The sequence below is a fragment of the Mus musculus genome, chromosome X (genome assembly GCF_000001635.26).
Source record: "Mus musculus strain C57BL/6J chromosome X, GRCm38.p6 C57BL/6J".
Lineage (NCBI taxonomy): Eukaryota > Metazoa > Chordata > Mammalia > Rodentia > Muridae > Mus > Mus musculus.
The window spans coordinates 136,552,032-136,577,534 of NC_000086.7; the positions used below are offsets into that span (position 1 = coordinate 136,552,032).

Below are 25,503 nucleotides of genomic sequence, written 5' to 3' on the forward strand. Positions count from 1 at the left end.
CCTCCAATCTTACTCTGAAACTTTCACAAAGTTTATCTCAGCCTCTCAACTTGACTATCTCCAGATTCTAGAAACATTAGGTGAAAAGTCAGAGCAGAAACCACCAATCCCTGAGCACTCTGAAACATTTACAAAGTTTACCACCAATCCCTGAGCACTCTGAAACATTTACAAAGTTTACCTGAAGCCCCTTGGCTCGATAATCCCCAGGTCCTGCTAATTTTAAGTGAAAATTCTGATCAAAAGCCACCAATCCCTGTGCACTCTGAAACTTGAACAAAGTTTACCTGCAGCCCCTCATCAGGATCATTCTCTGCGCATGCTCATTTTAGCTGAAAGTCTGAACAGAAGCCACCAATCCCTGAGCACTGGGAAACTTTTACAAAGTTTATCTACAGCCTCTCAATATGGCAATCCCCCGATTATGCTAAGTTTACAAGTAAAGTCTGAACAAACCTATATTGCCTCTCGATAGGACCCGCCTCGGTTTTGCTAATTTTAGATGAAACATTTGAACAAAGGTTCAAATCCTTTGATCCCTAAGCCTGAAAACCCATCAATCCATAAATAGGAAAATCTTCAAGCTGGACTTGAAATCTCACCAATCCTTACTTACCCTGGAAAGCTATCTGGAACGCTCTCCTGGCAAAGAAACCCTTTGTATTGAATATGTCTGCTCAGTTTTGGTCTGGCAGCCCCATCCTGGGAGCAGTGTCCACCGTTGACTGTCTTGGTCCTTCCATCAGCATCTTGGACCCTCCCAGTGGATTTCGATTATATGTGCTGCTTTATGTGACTTAAGAAATCAAGAAGTGGTAATGAGAAGAGAGGATAGGATGAGAGGAGCTTGGCTAAGGCTCTTGAGCTCCTCAGCTCAGCTGAGGTATCTTCCTTGCTGAGGAATCTCCTACCCAGACACCTTCCCATATAAGCAGAAAGGCCAACAGGGGCTTAATTTCCTTTCTGAGGTATCCTTCGTTTTTGTCATTGTTTGCTATCCAACAAGTTAGCTTTTATGCCTTCAAAATAACTCTGCACCCTGGATTTCAGTGATTCACAATGCCGAATATCTGATCCAAATACACAGCCTGTGAATCCAGTAGAGAAGAAAAAAAGGCTTCTCGAGAGATCCTATAAGCTAGGGGGACGAAAGCACACAAGCGTTTCCTCCAGGGACAAGATCAAGGCACTTGTCTTGTATGCTTCTCAGCTTGACACTGTTTAAATTTCAAGGTTCAGCCTTCCTCAGTACTTTTCTAAATCCATAGTTTTGCTGAAGAAATAAGTTAAAACTGTATCTGAGCAGCCGTTGGGGTCTCGGTCTCAGCTCGCGGTAGCTACTGCCAAAGGGAGGCACAAGCCTGAAGGCAGCCGCGTCTTCCCAACCCCTGTATCACCATGGCCTGATCTTAACTAACCCTGCAGAAACACATTATAATTAATTTGACATGATACTCTCAGCTTACTAGAGGTCTGCTATGTTTTGCAGAGTACAAAACTTCTTATTAATATTTTTTTCATTGAAAATAGATTCTCCTCTCATAAACGAAATAACATAAAGATCCCATAAAAATCCTAAAGTGGAAATCATAAATCATCTACAAAGATGTTATGCAAATCCTTTCAGGCTGTATGAATGCAGCTTCATACATTGTGGATTCATATGGGCTGAGATCAAGTACTGTGCAGGAGTGGGGATGTAGCTCAGTGGTAGAGCACATGCTTTGCATGTATGGGGTCCTGGGTTCGATTCCCGGCATCTCCAATGTATTCTATATTTTCTAGTTTTGTTTCTTCACAAGATGTCTTAGACGTTAGCTTTCTGTTATGAGGGTATATATGCATAGGTAAATATTGGATACAGTGCTCATCTATGGCCATGGCAACAATGTTCATCTATAATTGTGACAACATTGCCATGGGATCTCCATAGTCTGGTGAGTACAGCGTGGTCATTCCTCCAGGAAGATGTCTTGTTCACAGTTTAAGGGAAGCTCTGCTTTCAGGCTGGTGGTAGTTTCCTAGTGGGTATGCTTTCTCAGGTGATAGATAACAAGCATGAATGTGTCTGCTTTGAGAGAAAGGAAGGGAGGGCTGGCCAGAGCATTCTTAGTTACTGAGAAGAAAGGGGAAGAGCTTTGTGGTTGTCATGGAAACCTGGGGGTTTTTGTGGACACTCTTTTTCAATGGCTACCTAATGGATGTAGTGCAAGCTGCATTCTCTGTAGCCAAGCTTATGGGTTCCCGGAGGTGAGCACGTGAATCTCCCTGAGGGTGGGAAGACAGATGCAGGGATCCGGGACCCACGTAGACTCACTCCAACTTCGGGATTTGTGGCCAGTGTGTTGCATGCAGCAGGAGAGAGATTCCTGACCATTCTGCCTCCTCAAAGGGTTCTGCACTAGGGTACACTGGAGCCATTGCCAGGGCATTCTGGGAAGTGGAGGGAGGAGGGGGAGATGGGACAGAATATAGTGTGCACTTCCTGGTCCCAACTTTCCACTTTGTAAATCAGGGATGAGAAGTAGAACATTGCTAGTAAAGCCTAAATAGTTGTCCATAATTGCCCCTTATAGATGTTTAAGATAATTGTTTACATACGCAGTTGGTTAGAAGACCTTCTTTCCTTTTTCTTTTCTTTCCTTTTAATTTTTTTTTTACAACTTTCCGTTTTCTTTTGTTTTGAGACTGCATTTCATGATCCTCCTACCTCAGCTTCCTGCTGACGAGATTACAACTGTGGGACGCTGTGTGCTTTGGATTAATCGGAAATTTTAAGTTGCCATCTTTTGTGGTACCCACTCTGCCGCGTGACCCTGATTCTCCACAGAAGCCCCTGCCATGCTGCTCTCTGCACAGCTACTGTCTTAATGTCGCTAGCAAATCTCTTATGAAATGAATAGTTTTATTCAGTGTCCCAGTGCACAATGGCACTGAAGTCTTTTGCATTTTTCTATTTCTGTTTTCTGTATGACTTTTGGAAGCTTTTCTGCACATTTCATAGAATTGGCTTTGGTTTTGAACATTTCAAACCATTCCCCTAGCCATGGACTTAAATCATCTCATTTTTTTTTAACCTGTGGAAATTTTTAGATTTCTAAGAATTTCACCTTCTCCATTTCTCCAATTTTGGTTTTTACTTGGTGTCTTGTGTGTGAAATCTTCACATAGAACCTAGTGACAGGGATTTTCTTCTATGTATTCTGTTCGATATTATATAGACTTATTTTTTTATAAAAATGTTTTTGTATATGATACATATGTAAATCCTAATTTATATTTGTTTTTGTAATATTTATTAATTTGTTTTATATCACTACTCTAGATTCATGTACACCACCATGCCAGAAGAGAGCACCAGATCCCCATATAGATGGTTGTGAGCCACCATGTGGTTGCTAGGAATTGAACTCTGGACCTCTGTAAGAACAGGCAGTGCTCTTAACCACTGAATGAATTCCCAATGCCCAAATTTGGATTCCTGGATATGGCTATGCACTTAGCTCAGCACTGTTCTCTGAAAGACCATCCTTTCTGAACTTAATTGACTTTACATATGTATCAAATATCAGTTGTATAAGGAGACAGGCATGGAATATATGCCAATAATCCCAGTGCCTGGGGGAGAGGGCATGTAGCAAAAGTATGTTCAGTTCTCAGCACAGCCTATAGATAAGCTTGATGGGATAAAGTACTGAAACTATTTAAATGTTCAATTACAAGCCAACTGAATTTTATGATGTACTATGATAGAGCCATTTTAAAATGGTATAAGAACATAATCGAGGCAGTTGTAAAGTATTTGCACTACCTTTTTATAAGAAAGGCAGTATACACATTATTTTGAACAGTTTGAGCATTAATGGGTAGGAAATAAAAGCCTCTATACTTAAAACTTGTGTGATAGGATGTGCACTGAGCTGTCAAACTGTCATCAAAGGTTCTCTGTAGGTAGTTGGATGATGAAAAGTTTCTCTTTTTTTCATTTTTGCTTATGTACATTTTCTGTTCTCTCAGCACTAAATGTGTGCTGTGTCTAGAAAAGCAGTAAAATAAAGTTTAAGGTTTTAAAAGCGGTGCCCTTCCTGTGTTACTGCTGTCATACTGCAGGTACAGCAGTTCTGATGCTACTACGACAGCTGGCATAGAACTAGGTGGCCAAAGTCAGTGCAACGAAGCATGTCACTATGAGAGCCTCCAGTCTGGTCAAACAGACTAGGGAAGGGTTGTATCAGAGAAGCCAGAGACCAGTGTGGGATTTCATATTAACAACCCCTTGCATCTTGCACAGATGATGCTGAGAACTGCATCAAAGGTTACATTCCTTTATCTGTGTATGTATGAATGTATGTATGTAGGAATGTATGTATATAAAAGTCAGGAAAGAGTCCCTAAAGGAAGTAGGGATTGGATTAAATATAGAAGCAAACTCAGAATTTCTGAGTCCTGGAGGAAAGTTACATTCCTGCAGCAGGAGAAAATGCTGTTAGGTCAGTTTTGCTGGTTTGTCAATCACCAAAGTAATTTTGTAAATGAATGATGTCATGGGCCCAGTATAGGACACATCTTGTTTTTGTCACCTGCTGAATATTTGCTAATCTAAGTTACTTCACTCTTCCAAACCTTAACTTTCTTGTCCACAAAATAAGAATCATAGTAACACCTACTCCATTTTCACAGTGCTGTGAAAATTAGCTAAAATATTAGAAATCCTACATAGTCCAGCACCTGATTAGCTCATGATAAATTGCTAATGCTAATAGAACAAACTATATCACTGGTTTAAAGACATAGTTTAATAATTATTATAAAAACAGCATGTGTGTGGAATTCAAAATGCTCTGAGGCAGACAGTTTATTTAGAGGTCTTTGTTATGAGGTGTAAAAAATGCTTATAGTTTATAGAACTCAGAAAGGTGTTTATTCTTGTAAATGAGAAAAGGAATGAAGGTACAGAATATTAAATATTGGCCACGGACTTGAGATGATAAGATGTTAAGCCCCTGACTTTGACATACACATTTTGTAATGTTCGTTAAATACTTCTTTAATATTAGGTATCATTTTCTCAATCTGAAAAATGTGGTAATGATGCAAAGTATTTCAAAAATTGTTAGCATAAAAATAAAATGAAAAACTTAGATTAATTGCTTAGAGTTTGACATTGGGTTAGTGCTCAGGTCATTCCTAAAAAACTGTCTGAATATCTACAATGTGTTAGATTTTGTGTTTAGATGATGCAAATTCATTTATAAGGAGACAACGTCCTTGTTCTTAAGTAACTTAATTTTTCACCCAATGAAAAGCAGAACTATCACTCTTTAAATGGTACCCTTTCTTGGCTGCCACCGCAGAACCAAAGATTCAGGATCTCCATATCACAGGGCAACAACAAAATATCTGAGAGGAGTCCCAGTGAGGTTCCAGTGTTGACAGAGTAGCAAAAGCCAGAGGCCTCGAAACAGACCAAAGACACATTGAAATGAACATTTGTGAGTAAAGATGACAAAAGTGTATACTGAGTGACACACTGTGACACACCACAGCTTCCAGAGCAGGATGTTGTGTTGTTGTTAACCTATTTATTTGTTTTTAATGTTATTTTTTCTTTTTGTTTGTTTTTTTATTTTGTTTCCTTTGGCGGGGGGGGGGGGAGAGGCAAGGGCACAGGGTGGAAATGGAGGGACAGGAAGATGGGGTGCATGATGTGAATTCATAATCAATAAAAAGGTTAAAAAAGTATCCTTTCTTATCTAAATTATCACTTTTATATATTCATTAAAATAGTGAAATTATTATCTTAAATTAAAATGCATCATTGAAATGAAAGGCCATCAGGTGAAAACATTTGAGTTGCACCTGAGTCCCATCTGAAAGATAGAGAATGGCTCCTCTCCCTATGGAATAGATTACTTCCAAAAGCATTATTATTCATCATTGTTAGTATCTCCCACACCCTTTTTCTATGCTGTCATCTTTTCACATGTCCCAGTGTTTGTGTTAAGCTTGTGTTAGGGCACTATCAACCAACTTAGGATCTTTAGACCATGACCTTAGAGTCTCATAAAAGTTTTTATGTGTAATGTTAGTATATATTCACTGCAATTTACAAAGAAGATATGATTTCTTGAAATTATAATTATTCTATACCAAATGTAGTCTATTAACAAGTTCCTTTTGTGCTAAGCAATTATGTATTCAAATTTCAAATGCCCTCTACTTTTCATAAATCCTCTACAGTTTCAGCTTTATTTGCTTAAGAATGTTATAATGTATGGGGAAAATGGCTTAGAGTTTTGAACAGACCTGAAGTTTTATGTTTCCATTTAGATCCCTTTTCAGGCAATGTTCTTCTCTGATTTTGTTCTGTTTCTTAGGTTTTTTTTTTCTATACATTTATCTGTGAAGTTTGGAATTAGACACCCAGTTAAAGTAAATAGTATAATTCTTATTCTTGCTGCATTGAATATGTAGAATAGTTTTGAAACAAGAGACATCTTACCAATAATGAATTGTCAGAACCACAAATATAATATACTCTGAATTTATGTAGGTTGTACTTTAGCAATGTTTTGAGCTGTTCTAATATATACAGGCAATATATGTACCCAGTTTGCTCACAAATAGTTGACAATTTTCATTCAAGTATTCCTGGTATTATTTTTAAACTACAAGTACTATTTGTGGCCTTCTCTGTGATGCGAATAGTCAATTTTCTATGAACTGTCAGAAACCAAATGTCAATGATGCTCATGAATGATCTGCATGGATTACTCGATGATGGAGACTTTACTTGATTGATCTTCATTGCAGTTTGCCCCTACTTCCTTAAGAGCATGTAGAGGCTACTGAGTCTACTGAAGGAAATGAGAGACATGTCCCAGAGACAAGTCCACAGGCCATCTCACCAGACTGCCCCTAAAAGAACATGATTGGGTAGCTTTCAGCATCCTGTGTATAACAGTCATTGGTGAATTTGTTACAGGATGTGCTTTGACTTCTTGGCCCCTCAACCAACACCTTATTGGGTACCAGAGAGCTAGAGTAGACAGAGGGAGAGACATTGTGTATGTGGGAACAGGGATTCCTAGAAAGAAGCTGGGTCTGCAAAGATTGATTGACTGATTGGAAATTCAGTGGTGTGGATACAATGCAATGTTGCAGTCCTAACTACAGTTTATGTGTGCCTTCTTTAGCTCAGAAGAACCCCTTCCCTGGCCCCTCTGTGTTGGAATAACCTAGGACCTTGTCACTTTCATATAAAGTTGGACCTGTCCTACTGGCAGAAATTTTTCTTTTAATTGCACATAATATTACCTAAACAAAACCACAGTTTTCTACCTAACAAAAGAGGACAAATGTCATCAGATAGCAGCTAATGCCAACAGCATAGTTTGGTCCTGCTTAACACTTGCATCAATGTATACAATAAGTGATTGATTTATAGCTTATTTGCTCTGTGACTATAATTACTTCCTCATATAATTGCTTCCATATTGTACCATGGAATTTGTAATAACCTACATCTGTCTCACTCATAGTTTCTCCCTCATATTTGACTCCAGAATAAACTTTTCCTTTGAGCTGAGAGCTGTGTATTGCATCAGCACTTGTATGTGTGTGATTGCTCACATCCTTGTGTGTGTGTGTGTGTATGTGTCTAAGGTTTTCAGGAACATTCCCTATGTGGGACATAAAGGGTTAAATGATGACCTAATGGCAATCAGAGTTAGCTGTAAGCTTATATGAGGACCACATGTTGCATAGTGTGCTCTTCCCTCTGTATTACTTAGCCAATGCCATTACCTTGATTCCTAACTGACTCCAGTGGTGTTTGGAAGAGATAATAATATCGTCATGAAAGTTATTTAAAACACGTATTGCTTTGATGATAGATTTTTAGTGTTATATTACTGCGTTTTAAATGGTGATCTTGTATTACTGCATCTTAAATGGTGATCTGGCCTTTGGTAAACTGCTTGTTTATTCTACATAATGATTTAGAGCATGATGATTCAGAGTACCCACTTTTCCATACAATTGTCTCCTCATATTGTCATTCTATATTTTGATGTTAAATTTGTCCCAGTACTGTCCAATGGAATTCATCCAATTTTCACCAGATACCTCTGGAGAATTTCATGAGTTTGAATGTTGCACTCCGAGGCTGTGTATAGGATACAGACAGGGAGGGTACCAGGAAAAGAAAAGGTCTCATTTCCACTGTATGCTTCATTCCCTGACATTTCTGTGTGTTTCTGCAGGGTTGTGTGATGAGCTAGGAAGAGAAAGTCATCGTGTATACCTTCCACTGAAATAGTCTGCTGCGACAAGACACCATCATTCCCTCCTCTGGGTTTTAGATGCTTTTTCCTCCTGATTTCCTCTACATCATGTGTTTATTTCCCTGTGTACTACCATCCAGTGTGACAGAGAATGGTTTGATCTCTGCATCCCAGAAGCAGGAGCTCATTGGGAAGAATGCAGCATCCTATAGAGTCTCCCAGGCAGATAGAGTGAAAGGAAATGTGAATGCAGGTTACTTTCCTTCCACCATCCTTATCTACTCAATAGGTTAACTATATCTTTAATGCTCATCTGAAGACTTTTGAGGTTCAGTGGGATTCCATGTATAAAAATCACCCTGCCATCTAAAACAGATGGAGGGGCCAATGCACTTGGAATTAATTTTATTATATCATGATTCCCAAAACTCATAGGTGTTAGATTAGTGGTCCTCACATGTGGTGCATGTGTGCTGCATTCCCAGGTCTTTCTGGTGTCATTGTCACTATTGTTCTTTCACCACAATCCAACCATGGAGAGGTGAGTTTGTGCTACACAGGCTTATGCCCCAGGAGGGTAGCACTTCCAACAACTTCCTTAGGGAACTTTTGAAAATGCTAAAGTAACACACACACACACACACACACACACACACACACACTAACACACACACTAGTTAATTTGAAATTGACCTGGCTACTTCAAAGTCTAGACACTCCTAAACCTTCCCCTGCTGCCCTGGCCCAATCAGGGAAGTAGCCAGTTGACACCCAAAATTATACATGGCTGGTTGGCTTTATCTCCTGAACCTCCTATGTCCATACATCCATCTTTCTCTTTTCCCCCTAAGTCATGGTAATTCCTTTCTTCACCCTCCTACTTCCTAGCCCTGGCAACACTATGGCCGATGACCAATCTCCATCAATTGGTTGCTGGCATCTAGATCGATCAATTAAACCCAACTGGAGACAAGGACATGTAATTTTTTGACACACATATTCCTGATTGAGCCAAATAATTAGATTAAATCTCTAATACCCAGCATAATAGTAAAGCCTCCAATTTATATAATCTGTAGGTTTAGAGGATTACATGAGCCTTCAACAAAGTTACTCTACATCTATAGATGGCCACACCACATCACATTACATCACACCACACAGCACCACACCATAGCACACCACACCACACCAAATCATATCATAACACATTACACCGTAACACTCCACAGCACAGCACAATCACACCCCTGCATATCACAACACAATACAACACAACACACCAACTCACATTGAAACACAACACCGAACACCACACCACACCATACCACATTATACCAATCACATCACAACACAACACAGTACACAAAAGCACTTATACTTCTTGCCCACGCACCACACACATTGATACAAAGAGGAAATAATATTTGCAGATTGTTTATGCTTTTCCTTCTTTCTTTATTTGGTACTATCATCCAAATGTTTCTCTTTTCCCTCTATGCACTTGACTCCTTTTTGTGAACTTCCTTTAGTCCTGTTTACCAGTATGTGCCATGTTAGCAAACAGGTTTTCCCAGTGATTTTGTCTTTTTATCCCATTATAATCCTACAGAACAATTTATCTACACATAGACACAAGTTTGATAGCTGTTTTATCTCAACAACTACAGTGCCACATTCTGTAGACTATGTGACATCTTGAAATAAATTGGTTGTCGTGTGTGTTTTGTGTGTGTGTGTGTTTCTTCTACAAAAAACAGAGTGCTGCTTTCAATATGATTTCAATATGTTTTTCTTTGATTCCATTTTCTGGAGTTTGACTCTGTTATCCATATCTTTTCAAAGATTTCTTTAGGTTCGTACTGTATCTGATTTACTCAAAAAATTTAGACTTATCTCTTTTATTCTGTTGTGTGTTCTTCCACAAGTAGATGCAGCTTCTGCTTTCATGTTACATTCTTTTAGAGAAATTTTTTTATACATTTTATATGAGTACACTGCGGCTGTCTTCAGACACACCAGAAGAGGGCAACAGATCCCATTACAGATATTTTTGAGCAACCATGTGGTTGCTGGAAATTGAATTCAGGACCTTTGGAAGAACAGTCATTGCTCTTAACCACTGAGCCATCTCTCCAGCTCATGTCACATATTTTATTGACCTCTCTGTTTTCATCCTCCTCAAACCTTCTATTCTTTTGTTTATGAGCCATTTTCTGGATTCATGCCCTGCACACACACACACACACACACACACACACACACACACACACACAGCCACATACACACACATATGCACACATACATAGGCACAAACACAGCCACGCTCAAAATGCACATATAGTACTTGATTCAATAAATGAGAGAAAACATGGGAGAGTTTACCTTACTGTGTTTGTTTCATTGAGCTTCTTGAAAGGGTAGGCCTTATGCTACATTTATTTGTGTATAAGATGATTATTCTTTGAATATCTCTCAGATTTTTCCTTATATAGAGTTTCTGCTGCTGTGATAAAAACACAGCGGTCAAAAGCATGTGGGAAAGAAAGGTTTTGTTTGGCTTAGTCTTCCATATCACTGTTCTTCATCCAAGGAAGTCTGGGCAGGAAATCACACACAGCAGGAACTTGGAGACAGGAGCTGATGCAGAAGCCATAGAGGGGAGCAGCTTACTGGCTGAATCACATGGCTTGCTCAGTCTGTTTTTCTTTTCTTCTTTTTTTGTTTATTACGTATTTTCCTCAATTACATTTCCAATGCTATCCCAAAAGTCCCCCCACACACACCCCCACTCCCCTACCTACCCATCCCCACTTTTTGGCCCTGGCATTCCCCTGTAATGGGGCATATAAAGTTTGCCTGTCCAATGGGCCTCTCTTTCCAGTGATGGCCGACTAGGCCATCTTTTGATACATATGCAGCTAGAGTCAAGAGCTCCGGGGTACTAGTTAGTTCATAATGTTTTCTATAGAAGCCAGGACCACCTTCCATCAGTCACTCATTAAGCAAATGCTCTAGAGGCCTGCCTACACAATGTTCTTAGGGGAGGCATGTTTTCAGTTGAGGCTCTGTCCTCTGTGATGACTCTACCTTGTATTCAGGTGACACAAAACCAGCCAACACACTTGTGTATGCTTTATCTCTTCCTTTAGTGTGTATCCTTCTGTGGTTTGGTTTTCTTTTAAATCTTCTTCTAGCTGGCCCAGAACTTAGTATGGAGACCAGGCTGACCTGGAATATTTTGTGATCTTCTAGCCTCTACCTCCTGGTGGTTGAGGTCACTATAGCCACACACCATACTTGGGGTATATTCTTTTTGGGGTGTTTTATTCTAACACACTCATTTCCACTTTTATATTTATATTGTTTCTTATTATATATAGTGGATAACTTGGTTTTCTTTTAATCTTAAGAGTACCCTATCATTTTGTAAAGAAGAGCTTATTAAGTAGACAAGTGTAAACTATGTTTGATGTCAGGAAGGTGGAAAGAGAGGGGTAAGAGGAACAGAGAATGCTGGAGTTAGGGTCCAAGCAAGCAGGAAGGTGCAACAAATGAGTCAGTAAGTGGCTGTGCTGGAGGTAGATGAGGGCAGACTGATGCCCTTCATGATAGGAAGGAGAACTCCAGAGTGACAGAAAAGGCACATTTTCTGTATCTATTCTTCTGTTGAGGGACATCTGGGTTCTTTTCAGCTTCTGGCTATTATAAATAAGGCTCCTATGAACATAGCGGAGCATTTGTTCTTATTACCAGTTGGAAAATCTTCTAGATATATGCCCACGAGACATATTGCTGGATCTTCTGGTAGAATTATGTCCAATTTTCTGAGGAACTGCCAGACTGACTTCCAGAGTGGTTGTATAAGCTTGCAATCCCACTACAATGGAGGAGTGTTCCTCTTTCTCTACATCCTCACCAGCATCTGCTGTCACCTGAATTTTTGATCTTAGCCATTCTGACTGGTGTGAGGTGGAATCTCAGGGTGGTTTGATTTGCATTTCCTTGATGATTAAGGATGTTGAACATTTTTTCAGTTGCTTCTCAGCCATTCATTATTCCTCAGTTGAGTATTCTTTGTTTAGCTCTGAACCCCATTTTTAATGGGGTTATTTGAATTTCTGGAGTCCAGATTCATGAGCTCTTTGTATATATTGGATATTACCCCTTTCTCTACACAAAGGATAAATGGATTGTGAAAAAAATTAGGGAAACAACACCCTTCAAAATAGTCACAAATAGTATAAAATCCCTTGGTGTGTCTCTAACTAAGGAAGTGAAAGATCTGTATGACAAGAACTTCGAGTCTCTGAAGAAAGAAATTGAAGAAGATCTCAGAAGATGGAAAGATCTCCCATGCTCATGGATTGGCAGGATCAACATTGTAAAAATGGCTATCTTGCCAAAAGCAATCTACAGATTCAATGCAATTCCCATCAAAATTCCAACTCAATTATTCATTGAGATAGAAAGAGCAATCTGCAAATTCATCTGGAATAACAAAAAACCTAGGATAGCAAAAACTCTTCTCAAGGATAAAAGAACCTCTGGTGGAATCACCATGCCTGACCTCAAGCTGTACTACAGAGCAATTGTGGAAAAAAAAACAAAAACAAAAACAAAAAACTACATGGTACTGGTATAGCGACCGATAAGTAGACCAACGGAATTGAATTGAAGACCCAGAAATAAACCACACACCTATGGTCACTTGATCTTTGAAAAGGGAGCTAAAATCATCCAGTGGAAGAAAGACAGCATTTTCAACAAATGGTGCTGGCACAACTGGTTGTTATCATGTAGAAGAATGCGAATCGATCCATACTTATCTCCTTGTACTAAGGTCAAATCTAAGTGGATCAAGGAACTTCACATAAAACCAGAGACACTGAAACTTATAGAGGAGAAAGTGGGGAAAAGCCTTGAAGATATGGGCACAGGGGAAAAATTCCTGAACAGAACAGCAATGGCTTGTGCTGTAAGATCGAGAATTGACAAATGGGACCTAATGAAACTCCAAAGTTTCTGCAAGGCAAAAGACACTGTCTATAAGACAAAAAGACCACCAACAGACTGGGAAAGGATCTTTACCTATCCTAAATCAGATAGGGGACTAATATCCAACATATATAAAGAACTCAAGAAGGTGGACCTCAGAAAATCAAATAACCCCCTTAAAAAATGGGGCTCAGAACTGAACAAAGAATTCTCACCTGAGGAATACCGAATGGCAGAGAAGCACTTGAAAAAATGTTCAACATCCTTAATCATCAGGGAAATGCAAATCAAAACAACCCTGAGATTCCACCTCACACCAGTGAGAATGGCTAAGATCAAAAATTCAGGTGACAGCAGATGCTGGCGAGGATGTGGAGAAAGAGGAACACTCCTCCACTGTTGGTGGGATTGCAGGCTTGTACAACCACTCTGGAAATCCGTCTGGCGGTTCCTCAGAAAATTGGACATAGTACTACCGGAGGATCCAGCAATACCTCTCCTGGGCATATATCCAGAAGAAGCCCCAACTGGTAAGAAGGACACATGCTCCACTATGTTCATAGCAGCCTTATTTATAATAGCCAGAAACTGGAAAGAACCCAGATGCCCCTCAACAGAGGAATGGATACAGAAAATGTGGTACATCTACACAATGGAGTACTACTCAGCTATTAAAAAGAATGAATTTATGAAATTCCTAGCCAAATGGATGGACCTGGAGAGCATCATCCTGAGTGAGGTAACACAATCACAAAGGAACTCACACAATATGTACTCACTGATAAGTGGATACTAGCCCAAAACCTAGGATACCCACGATATAAGATACAATTTCCTAAACACATGAAACTCAAGAAAAATGAAGACTGAAGTGTGGACACTATGCCCCTCCTTAGAAGTGGGAACAAAACACCCATTGAAGGAGTTACAGAAACAAAGTTTGGAGCTGAGATGAAAGGATGGACCATGTAGAGACTGCCATATCCAGGGATCCACCCCATAATCAGCATCCAAACGCTGACACCATTGCATATAATAGCAAGATTTTATCGAAAGGACCCAGATGTAGCTGTCTCTTGTGAGACTATGCCGGGGCCTAGCAAACACAGAAGTGGATGCTCACAGTCAGCTAATGGATGGATCACAGGGCTCCCAATGGAGGAGCTAGAGAAAGTATCCAAGGAGCTAAAGGGATCTTCAACCCTATAGGTGGAACAACATTATGAACTAACCAGTACCCCTGAGCTCTTGACTCTAGCTGCATATGTATCAAAAGATGGCCTAGTCGGCCATCACTGGAAAGAGAGGCCCATTGGACACGCAGACTTTGTGTGCCCCGGTACAGGGGAACGCCAGGGCCAAAGGGGGGGAGTGGGTGGCTAGGGGAGTGGGGGTGGGTGGGTAAGGGGGACTTTTGGTATAGCATTGGAAATGTAAATGAGCTAAATACCTAATAAAAAATGGAAAAAAAAAAAAGAATGAATTTATGAAATTCCTAGGCAAATAGATAGACCTGGAGGGCATCATCCTGAGTGAGGTAACCCAATCACAATAGAACTCACATGATATGTACTCACTGAGAAGTGGATATTAGCCCAGAAACTTAGAATACCCAAGCTATAAGTTACAATTTGCAAAACACATGAAACTTAAGAAGAATGAAGACCAAAGTGTGGACACTTTGCCCCTTCTTAGAATTGGGAACAAAACACTCATGGAAGGAGTTACAGAGACAACATTTGGAGCTGAGACGAAAGGATGGACCATCTAGAGACTGCCATAAACTGGGATCCATCCCATAATCAGCCTCCAAACGCTGACACCATTGCATACACTAGCAAGATTTTGCTGAAAGGGCCCTGATAGAGCTGTCTCTTGTGAGGCTATGCCAGGGCCTAGCAAACACAGAAGTGGATGCTCACAGTCAGCTATTGGATGAATCACAGGGCCCCCAATGGAGGAGCTAGAGAAAGTACCCAAGGAGCTGGGGGAATCTGCAACCCTATAGGTGGAACAACAATATGAACCAACCAGTACCCCCCGGAGCTCGTGTCTCTAGCTGCATAAGAATCAGAAGATGGCCTAGTCGGCCACCAGTGGAAAGAGAGGCCCATTGGTCTTGCAAACTTTATATGCTTCAGTACAGGGGACCGCCAGGGCCAAGAAGTGGGAGTGGGTGGGTAGGGGAGTGCGGGAGATAGCATGTGGGAGTTTGGCATAGCATTGGAAAAGTAAATGAAGAGAATACCTAATAAAAAAAGAGCCAAAATTGGTGAATAGAGAAGGTGAAATCATTAAAAGAATAAAAACTACCATAGCTTTAAAAAAAAAAAAAAAAAAAAAAAAACTTGCTTGAGGCATGACCAGCCTGGACTCACCAGACTGTGGAGGTCTCTATGGAAATATCGTCAAGGCTATAGAGGAACATTGTTGTCATGGTCATAGATGAGCCCTTTTATTATCCTCACGATCCTATGGAGGTATCCATGGAAACGTGTTCTAGGTTATGACACTCTAGGTCCCAAGAGACCCAGAAGAGAAGAAAAGCTCTGGAGATGCTGGGAGTCGAACCCGGGACCACACACATGCGAAGCATGTGCTCTACCTCTGAGCTACATCCCCAGCCCTAACAGCTGTCTGATTTCAGCCTATATCAACATACAATGACTGAAGCAACATCTATAGAGCCCGAAAGGACCTGGAGCACAACTTTCTGTATGATTTAGGGCCTCTAGTTTAGGATTTTTATTGGATCTTATGTTATTTACTCTATGAGAAAACAATCTATCTTCGTTGGAAAGAAAATGATATCAATAAGAAGAAATTTGGTGCTCTGAAAAACATGGCAGACCTACTATGAATTGAGGGTACTATGTCAAATTAATTACAATGTGTTACTGCAGGGTTAGGAAGGTCAGGCCAAGGTGGCGTTAGAGGTTGGGTAGATGGAATTGCAAGGTTGGTTCAGTGAGGCTGGGGCTGCCTTTAGCCCTGTGTGCCTCCCTTCAGGGCTGCCTACCAGGAGCTCTCTGAGTCCCAGACCCCACGGCTGCTCGATTGCAGGATAAAATTATTTCTTCAGCAAAAATTTACATTTATAAAGGTACCAATGCAGGGACCCCAGTCTCCAAACGCCCAATAAGAGGATGTTTGCAACTATGACGCCTGTCACAGCCATCTCCTCTCTGAGATGCCCTTCCTTTTGTGGCCCTGTGCTATCCAACCAGATAGCTTTAATGCCATCAGCATAACTCCGCACCCTGGATGTCAGTGACTCAACTGCCAAATGAACAGACAGTGAACACAGTAGTGAAAGAAAAGGCTTCACAGGAGTTCTTATGAGCTAGGGGGAGGACAAAAGACTGGTTCCTTCAGGGACTGGATCAAGGCACTTCTGTATGCTTGTCCCCATGACACTGACTGATTTCAAGGGTTATTCTTCGTCGGTACCTTTATAAATGTACATTTTTGCTGAAGAAATAGTTTTATCCTTCATTCCAGCTGTCGTGGGTGCTGGGACTCAGAGAGCTCCTGGTAGGCAGCTCTGAAGGGAGGCACACAGGCCTAAAGGCAGCCCCAGCCTCACTGTACCAACCTTGCAATACCATCTTCCCAAACTCTGCCCCACCTTGGTATGACCTTCCTAAGCCTGCAGAAACACATTATAATAAGTTTGACATAATACCCTCAATTTAGAGTAAGGCTGTGATGTTTTCCAGAGCACAAAATTTCTTGTTATTGATATCACTTAATCTCCATTGAAAACGGGTTTTTTTCTCATCGAGCAAATAATCTAAACATCGCATCAAAATAGTAAACTAGAAGTGATAAATCATGTGCAAAGATGTGATGCGAATCCTTTCAGGCACTATAGATGTTGCTTCAATCATTGTATCTTGATATAGGCTGAAATCAGACTACTACTAGAGCTGGGGATGTAGCTCAGCGGTAGAGCACATGCTTTGCATGTATGGGGTCCCGGGTTCGATTCCCGGCATCTCCAGAGTTTTTCTTCTCTTCTGGGTCTCTTGGGACCTAGAGTGCCATAACCTAGAGCACGTTTCCATGGATACCTCCATAGGATCCTGAGGATAATAAGAGGGCTCATCTATGACCATGACAACAATGTTCCTCTATAGCCTTGACGATATTTCCATGGAGACCTCCACAGTCTGGTGAGTCCAGCCTGGTCATGCCTCAAGCAAGTTTTTTTTTTTTAAGCTATGGTAGTTTTTATTCTTCCAAATTTCTTCTTATTAATATCATTTTCTTTCCAACGAAGATAGATTGTTTTCTCATAGAGTAAATAACATAAGATCCAATAAAAATCCTAAACTAGAGGCCCTAAATCATACAGAAAGTTGTGCTCCAGGTCCTTTCGGGCTCTATAGATGTTGCTTCAGTCATTGTATGTTGATATAGGCTGAAATCAGACAGCTGCTAGGGCTGGGGATGTAGCTCAGAGGTAGAGCACGTGCTTCGCATGTGTGTGGTCCCGGGGTTCGATTCCCGGCATCTCCAGGGCTTTTTTTTTTTCTTCTGGTTCTCTTGGGACATAGAGTGTCATAACCTAGAACACATTTCCATGGATACCTCCATAGGATCGTGAGGATAATAAAAGGGCTCATCTATGACCATGACAACAATGTTCCTCTATAACCTTGACGATATTTCCTCCATAGTCTGGTTAGTTCAGCCTGGTCATGCCTCAAGCAAGTTGTTTTGTTTTGTTTTGTTTAAAGCTATGGTAGCTTTTGTTCTTTTAATGATTTCACCTTCTCTAATTCACCAGTTTTTGTTTTTATTTGGTGTCTTGTCTGTGAAATCTTCACCTTCAGTGACAGAGATTTCCCTTTGTACATTCTGTTAGAAAGTCTCTAAGCATACACAATGATCGGTATATGATACATAGATTTTAACTTATGTTTGTTTTTAAATATTTATTAGTTTATTTTAGTTGATTGCTCTCCCTTCATGTGCACCACTATGCCAGAAGAGTGAACCAGATCCCCTTATAGAAGGGGTGAACCACTAAGTGGTTGCTGGGAATTGAACTCAGGACCTCTGAGAAGAGCATGCAGTACTCTTAACCACTGAGCCATCCTCCAACCCACAATATATATTTGTAGGTATACATATATGCTTACCTGAGTACTGTTCTCTAACACATAATCCTTATTGCACAAGTTTGATTTGAGCGTGGGATGCACAGAGAAATATTGGGTACAAGTTGGCAGTTGTCTGTACATGTGTGAGTGTCAGTAGGACTGCTGAGTTCTGTCTTTCCTGACTTGTCAACCTTGATTCCAATACCATTCTGGCTCAGAAAACTTAGGTCTTTATGGAAGTCTCTCTTCACACAATGTTCTTCTCTGACTTTGTTCTCTTTCTTGCTTTATTTTCTCTATCTATTTATCTGTGAAGTTTGTAATTAGACACCCAAGTAAAATAAACATTATAGCACTTATTCATGTTACATTGAATATGTAGAACAGTTTTGAAAGAATAGATATCACAGCAAAAATGAACACTCAGACCCATGAACAGGTACATTCTGCATTTATGTATGTAGTAACTCAGCGATGTTCTGAAACTTTCTAATGTATAGGCAATATAGGTATAAGCACCCAGATTGCTCACAAATAGTTGACAATTTTCATTCAAGTATTCCTGGTATTATTTTTAAACTACAAGTACTATTTGTGGCCTTCTCTGTGATGCGAATAGTCAATTTTCTATGAACTGTCAGAAACCAAATGTCAATGATGCTCATGAATGATCTGCATGGATTACTCGATGATGGAGACTTTACTTGATTGATGTTCATTGCAGTTTGCCCCTACTTCCTTAAGAGCGTGTAGAGGCCACTGAGTCTACTGAAGGAAATGAGAGACATGTCCCAGAGACAAGTCCACAGGCCATTTCACCAGACTGCCCCTAAAAGAACATGATTGAGTAGCTTTCAGCATCCTGTGTATAACACTCATTGGTGAATTTGTTACAGGATGTGCTTTGACTTCTTGGCCCCTCAACCAACACCTTATTGGATACCAGGGAGCTAGAGTAGAGAGAGGGAGAGCCATTGTGTATGTTGGAATAGGGATTCCTAGAAAGAAAGTGGGTTTGCAAGGACTGATTGACTGACTGGAGGCCATCAAATTAGAAGAACTTCCCCCAGGGCCCTGAGGTCTGTGCATGGTCATGACGACGAGAACACACGCATGGTCTCTCACCTTGTATGCTTCATTATTAATCTTTACTCCATTAAAATATTCCTTGTTACTGAGGATCAGTGAGGAGAAATCTCTTCACCCATACCAGACAGCGAGAAAATGAGAGAGCAGAAGCCACAGGGGATCAAAAGCATTAGATCAGAAGTCCCCACAGCTCGGGTGTGGTCCTCAGCTTTCACCTTGTTGGGACTGTCTCCTGTTAGCTATGGCACATGCTAAGCTACCTGTCTCCTGAGCTCCTGGGAAATATTTTGTTACCACAGCTTGTGTGGTTGGAGGAGTTCTGGGATTACAGACATGTACTGTCTCATACAACTGTACATGAATTCTGGAGATCTGACCTTAGGTCTTCATGCTTTTCTGGCAAGCACTTTACCCAGGTGCCGCAGACCCTCTGGGTCCCTATGTCTGAGTGGAATGGGTCTCTAGTCGCAGGTGGGCAAAGTGTTGGATGAGATGACAGACAGATGCACACAGGAGAGGTTGTGTGTATTTGTCAGGTCGGGCATCAGACTTTTTATAGTACAGAGAATACAAGGGTTGGAAGTCACAGCAGGCAAGGTACATTGAAGTTACCAGGTACAAAAGAAAGGAATGACTTCGAAAGGACTTACAGGAACCAGGTAAATGTTTACAGTAAAGATAAAGCAGTCCTGCCTAGGATCAGCTTAGTGACAGGCAAGGATTTCATACTCTAGTGTTATACCTTTGAACCTTGTGAAGGCTAGCATCAGGGGGTTCTGCTCTTTGCAGACCTCAAGAATAATATAATATCACAACCCCCCTAATTTCCTAGGCCTTGCTAAATTCCTATTTGAGTGTAACTTTTAAGTATCTGGAGATCTCCATTTGTCAGGAGAATATACCAACTTGCTTTTAATATGCAATGTAGCCTGTACTGAAGATTTCTATCTCAGTGAGATTCCCTGGATATTTTTGCAGACCATTTGAGCCACTGGCTCTGTCTATTGTAATGTTTAATTAGTTACTAAATAGGCTAACTTCCTTACTGCCTTCTCACAGGATTCTAAGCTCCAGCAGCTTCTGAGATCTTGGAACACTGGGGAGACTAACTATAACAGAATTTAATCTTAAAAGGCATTATAATAAAATATTAAAAGAGAGCTCATAGATCCATACACCAGACTATCTCGGAATAGAGTATGAGTATGAGAATGCCAAAACTCCAAGAGGTGAGTTTCCTTGAAACTATCTGCCTCTTGAGTGGCTTTTAGGCTTCACAGCCTGTCAAGCTGACTTGACCAGAGGGCGTGACACCCAGGGACCCATTTACTCTCCCCACTTCCATTTCTTTCTCACTGCTGTATCCTGCAGTCTCGGATTCAAATCTTGTCACTAAGAGATAGAGGATTTTTAATGTCTGATCCAGCCACCCTTCTTCTAAGTTTCTCCCCCCAAAGCACAATGCACAGATATCAAAAGGCATAAACAAGTATAAGATCTTTCCTTGTAAAATAAATCATAACAGAACAAGACTAAAAATAATATAGATTTTCATCAGTGTGGAAGTCGCTGCACAATCCAAGTTAGATCTACATCCTCTACTAGAATGCAGGTATAATAAAGCATCAGGTCTCCCGTTAACTATTACTATAAATGAGCTTTGGTGTATTACTAAGTGAAGAGATTAAGATATTAAAAAATGTCTAGACCTGATGCTATGTAGTATACATTGGATGTGTGTAGCATTGGAAAGCTACATGAAGCCATTCAAATATAAGATTAAATTAATATGAAATTCATATTTGATTTTCCTTTAATACTCATCCTTTTTCAAGTGTTCAAGTATTCAATTTCCAAACTTTAAAGAAACTTACATATAAAGAAAAAAAAGTAAGATTTTTGCTCAACCTCTCAGGGTACTAGAATAACAAATGTATTTTGAGAATTGGAACTGTTGGCTCTTCACTCTACTTAAGGAGCAGGAAAGGCTTCCCCTAACCTGAACTCAAATTGTTAACTTTGTAAACTTTGGAAACCATCAAGACAGGAAAGCCGCTAGGTCCGGTCTTAAGGAGCTCCAGCAGCCAGGACCCACCCCCAGACCTTCCTAACTGTCATAACAGAGATTCCAGCCTCTGTAAAGGTCACAAACTTTATGTTCAGCCTCTCTACAGGACCCGCTCCAGATTATGCTAAATTTAGATGAAAAGTCTGAACAAAGGCCACCAATCCCTACACACTCTGAAACTTACAAAGTTTACCTACAGGCTTTCAACAGGACCCACTCCAGATTATGCTAATTTTAGGTGAAAAGTCTGAGCAAAAGCTATCAATTGCTGAGCAGAAGAACTCACCAATCCATGAACAGGAACACCCTTTAATTGCTAAGCTCCTTCAAGCTCATGAATTAAACTCCACATTCTACACCCTGTAAATCTCCTCCCTGGAAAACTCCTACCACTTGTCTTTTATGAGATTTGCGCCTGGTGTGACTCTCAAGAAGTTAGCAAACAATGAAAAAAAAACGGAGGAAGTGAAACAAAAGAGCTGGGCTAAGCAGAAAGGCCAGAAAGAGCTGGGATCAGGCTGTAATGGAAATAATAAAAAATAAATACATAAATATATGCATAAGTAAATATGGTCAGGATTATAAACAAACAAATAAAGAAATGGGCCTTGGAGAGCTGATCTGTGCCACAGAGCTCCATACCCTAATATTGCCGGGAGAGAGCTGGTCTCCGAAGAGTACTGGCACACCTGTGAGCACAGGTGAGACCACCACTTCTGCTCAGATTTCTGGCCCAAGAAGAACCAGCCTGGAGTCATCAGGACACTGGAACCAAGAGAAAGCTGGAGACAGGATCCTTCAGGTTTCCATGTGCACCCTGAAGCTGACCCTGTGCCAAAGTTCTCCATACCCAAATTCATCTTGGAAAGAACTGGCCTCCTAGTAGTGCTGACACACGGGCTTACAGGAGGGATGAGCCACAGTAGGAGACAGCAAGACCAGCTAACACCAAAGATATCCAGATGGCGAGAGGCAGGAACAAGAACATAAGCAACAGAAACCAAGGCTACTTGGCATCATCAGGACCCATTTCTCCTACCACAGCAAGCCCTGGATACCCCAAAACACCAGAAAAGCAAGGCTCTGATCTAAAGTCACATCTCACGATGATGATAGAGTACTTTAAGAAGAACAAAATAACTCTCTTAAAGAAATATAGGAGAACACAGGTAAACAGGTAGAAGCCCTTAAAGCAGAAATACAAAAATCCCTTAAAGAATTACAGGAAAGCACAATCAAAAAGGTGAAGGAATTGAACAAAACCATCCAGGATCTATAAATGGAAATAGAAAAAGTAAAGAAACCACAAAGTGAGACAACCCTGGAGATAGAAAACCTAGGAAAGAGATTGAGAGTAATAAACACAAGCATCACCAACAGAATACAAGAGATAGAAGAGAGAATTTCAGGTGCAAAAGATACTATAGAAAACACTGACACAACAGTAAAAAAATGCAAAGTGCAAAAAGTTCTTAACCCAAAACACCCAGGAAATCCAGGACACAACAAGAAGACCAAACCTAAGGATAATAGGTATAGAAGAGAGCAAAGATTCCTTAAAGGGCCAGTAAATATCTTCAACAAAATTATAGAAGAAAACTTCCCCAACCTAAAAAAGAGATGCCCATAAACATACAAGAAGCCTACAGAAGTCCAAATAGACTAGACCAGAAATGAAATTCCTCCCTACACATAATAATCAGAACAACAAATGCAATAAATAAAGATAGAATATTAAAAGCAGTAAAGGAAAAAGGCCAAGTAGCATATAAAGGCAGACCTATCAGAATTACACCAGACTTCTCCCCAGAGACTATGAAAGCCAGAAGATCCTGGACAGATGTCATACAGACCCTAAGAGAACACTAATGCCAGCCCAGGTTACTATACCTGGTGTGCCCAGTTCTCTGGAACACCAGAAGAGCACCAGAAAGTGCAAGTCTATTCTAATGACAAAGAGAGCCTTTGTTCACAAGTCAGACCCGGATCACAAGCCTTCCCCACTGCACAGGTTAGGAATGTGTAGCCCACATCCAGGGACTTAGAGTATTTATAAATACACAGTCATAAGCAAAGATCCTTAGACTTTGGGGTTACTGTGACTGGGGAGGTGACAAGGGGAAGCCATCCTTCAAATCTAATAATGTTTGTTCAGACAGCAGGGTGGAACTGTGCATCTGGAAGGGGGACCCTTCTGACCTGGGAAGTAACATTATGGTGTTATCATGAGCTACTGTATTTTTACAAACTAGTCACAGCTGTCTAGGAATACTTAATTGCCCTTCCCTCATGGTCCAAGTGCGGGTCACTTATCATTTCAAGGATGTTTAGTCCTTGTTTCCTTCAAGGACAGGAGCCATCTGCACCAGAGAAATGTTGGCTATATATCAAGGAGAGTGTCAGCCTTGGTGACACAGAGGCTAGTGTATGCTGCCTTTTGTCTGTTCCCAAAGCTGGCATCTGCCAGCTCCCTTGGGGTCTGTTAGAGGGAAGGGAGTGCCACCATGAAAATGGAATTGCAATATCCCAGTGCCAGGCTGGGCCCTCTCTGTTTCTCTCTGTTTGCCCTCTCCAAATAGCTGGAGGCATCTATGCTGGGAAAGGGGAGAAAGAGGAGCTCTAACTGCACAAACAGTGGGAAAGTGCAGTCAGGCTTCATGAGTCTCTTCATAACCAGCAAAACTCTCAGTTACCATAGATGTAGAAACCAAGATATTCCATGACAAAACCAAACTTACACAATATCTTTCTACAAATCCAGTCCTACAAAGGAAATAATAGATGGAAAACTCCAACACAAAGAGGGAAACTACACCCTCGAAAAAGCAAGAAAGTAATCTTTCAACAAACCAAAAAGAAGATAGCCACATAAACGTAATTCCACCTCTAACAACAAAAGTAACAGAAAACAATAATCACTATTCCTTAATATCTCTTAACATCAATGGTCTCAATTTCCCAGTAAAGACATAGACTAACAGAGTGGATATATAAATAGGACCCATCATTTTGCTGTATACAGGAAATGCCCTTCAGTGTCAAAAACATATACTACCTCAGAGTAAAGGGCTGGAAAACAATTTTCCAAGCTAATGGTAACAAGAAACAAGCTGGAGTAGCCATTCTAACATCGAATAAAATCAACTTCAACCAAAAGTTATCAAATAAGATAACGAAGGACACTTCATACTCATCAAAGGAAAAATCTACTAAGATGAACTCTCAATTCTAAACATCTATGCTCCAAATGCAAGGGCATCTACATTCATAAAAGAAACTTTACTAAAGCTCAAAGCACACATTGTACCACACACAATAATAGTAGGAGACTTCAACACCCCATTCTCATCAATGGACAGATCCTGGAAACAGAAACTAAACAGAGACACAGTGAAACTATTCTCAGCACCTCATGGTACTGTCTCCAAAATTGACCATATAATCAGTCACAAAACAGGCCTCAACAGATACAAGAAGATTTAAATAGTCCCATGCATCCTATCAGGTCCATATAGACTAAGGCTGGTTTTCAAGAACAACAGAACAACAGAAAGCTTAGATACGCTCAGAAGCTGAACAATGCCCTGCTCAATGATAACTTGGTCAAGGAAGAAATAAGAGAGAAATTAAAGACTTTTTTTAATTTAATGAAAATGAAGCCATGACATACCCAAACTTATGGGATGCAATGAAAGCAGCGCTAAGAGGAAACTCATAGCTCGGAGTGTCTACAAAAGAACCTGGAGAAAGCATACACTAACAGCTTAATGGCACACCTGAAAGCTCTAGAACAAAAAGAAGTAAATACATCCAAGAGGAGTAGACAGCAGGAAATAATCAAACTCGGGTCTGAAATCAACCAAACAGAAACAAAAGAACTATACAAAGAATCAACAAAACCAGGAGTTGGTTCTTTGAGAAAATCTCCTTTCTTTCTTTCTTTCCTTCTTTCTTT

At 40.5% G+C, this 25,503-nt stretch overlaps 3 non-coding genes across 3 annotated transcripts; 2 read left to right on the forward strand and 1 right to left on the reverse strand.

Annotated features, from left to right (window-relative positions):
- Positions 1 to 1,693: 1,693 nt before the first annotated feature.
- Positions 1,694 to 1,765, forward strand: n-TAtgc3. Its single transcript has one exon. It is a non-coding gene; the product is annotated as a tRNA-Ala (tRNA).
- A 14,068-nt stretch (positions 1,766 to 15,833) lies between these two features.
- Positions 15,834 to 15,905, reverse strand: n-TAcgc2. Its single transcript has one exon. It is a non-coding gene; the product is annotated as a tRNA-Ala (tRNA).
- A 1,309-nt stretch (positions 15,906 to 17,214) lies between these two features.
- On the forward strand, positions 17,215 to 17,286 carry n-TAtgc8. Its single transcript has one exon. It is a non-coding gene; the product is annotated as a tRNA-Ala (tRNA).
- Positions 17,287 to 25,503: the final 8,217 nt, after the last annotated feature.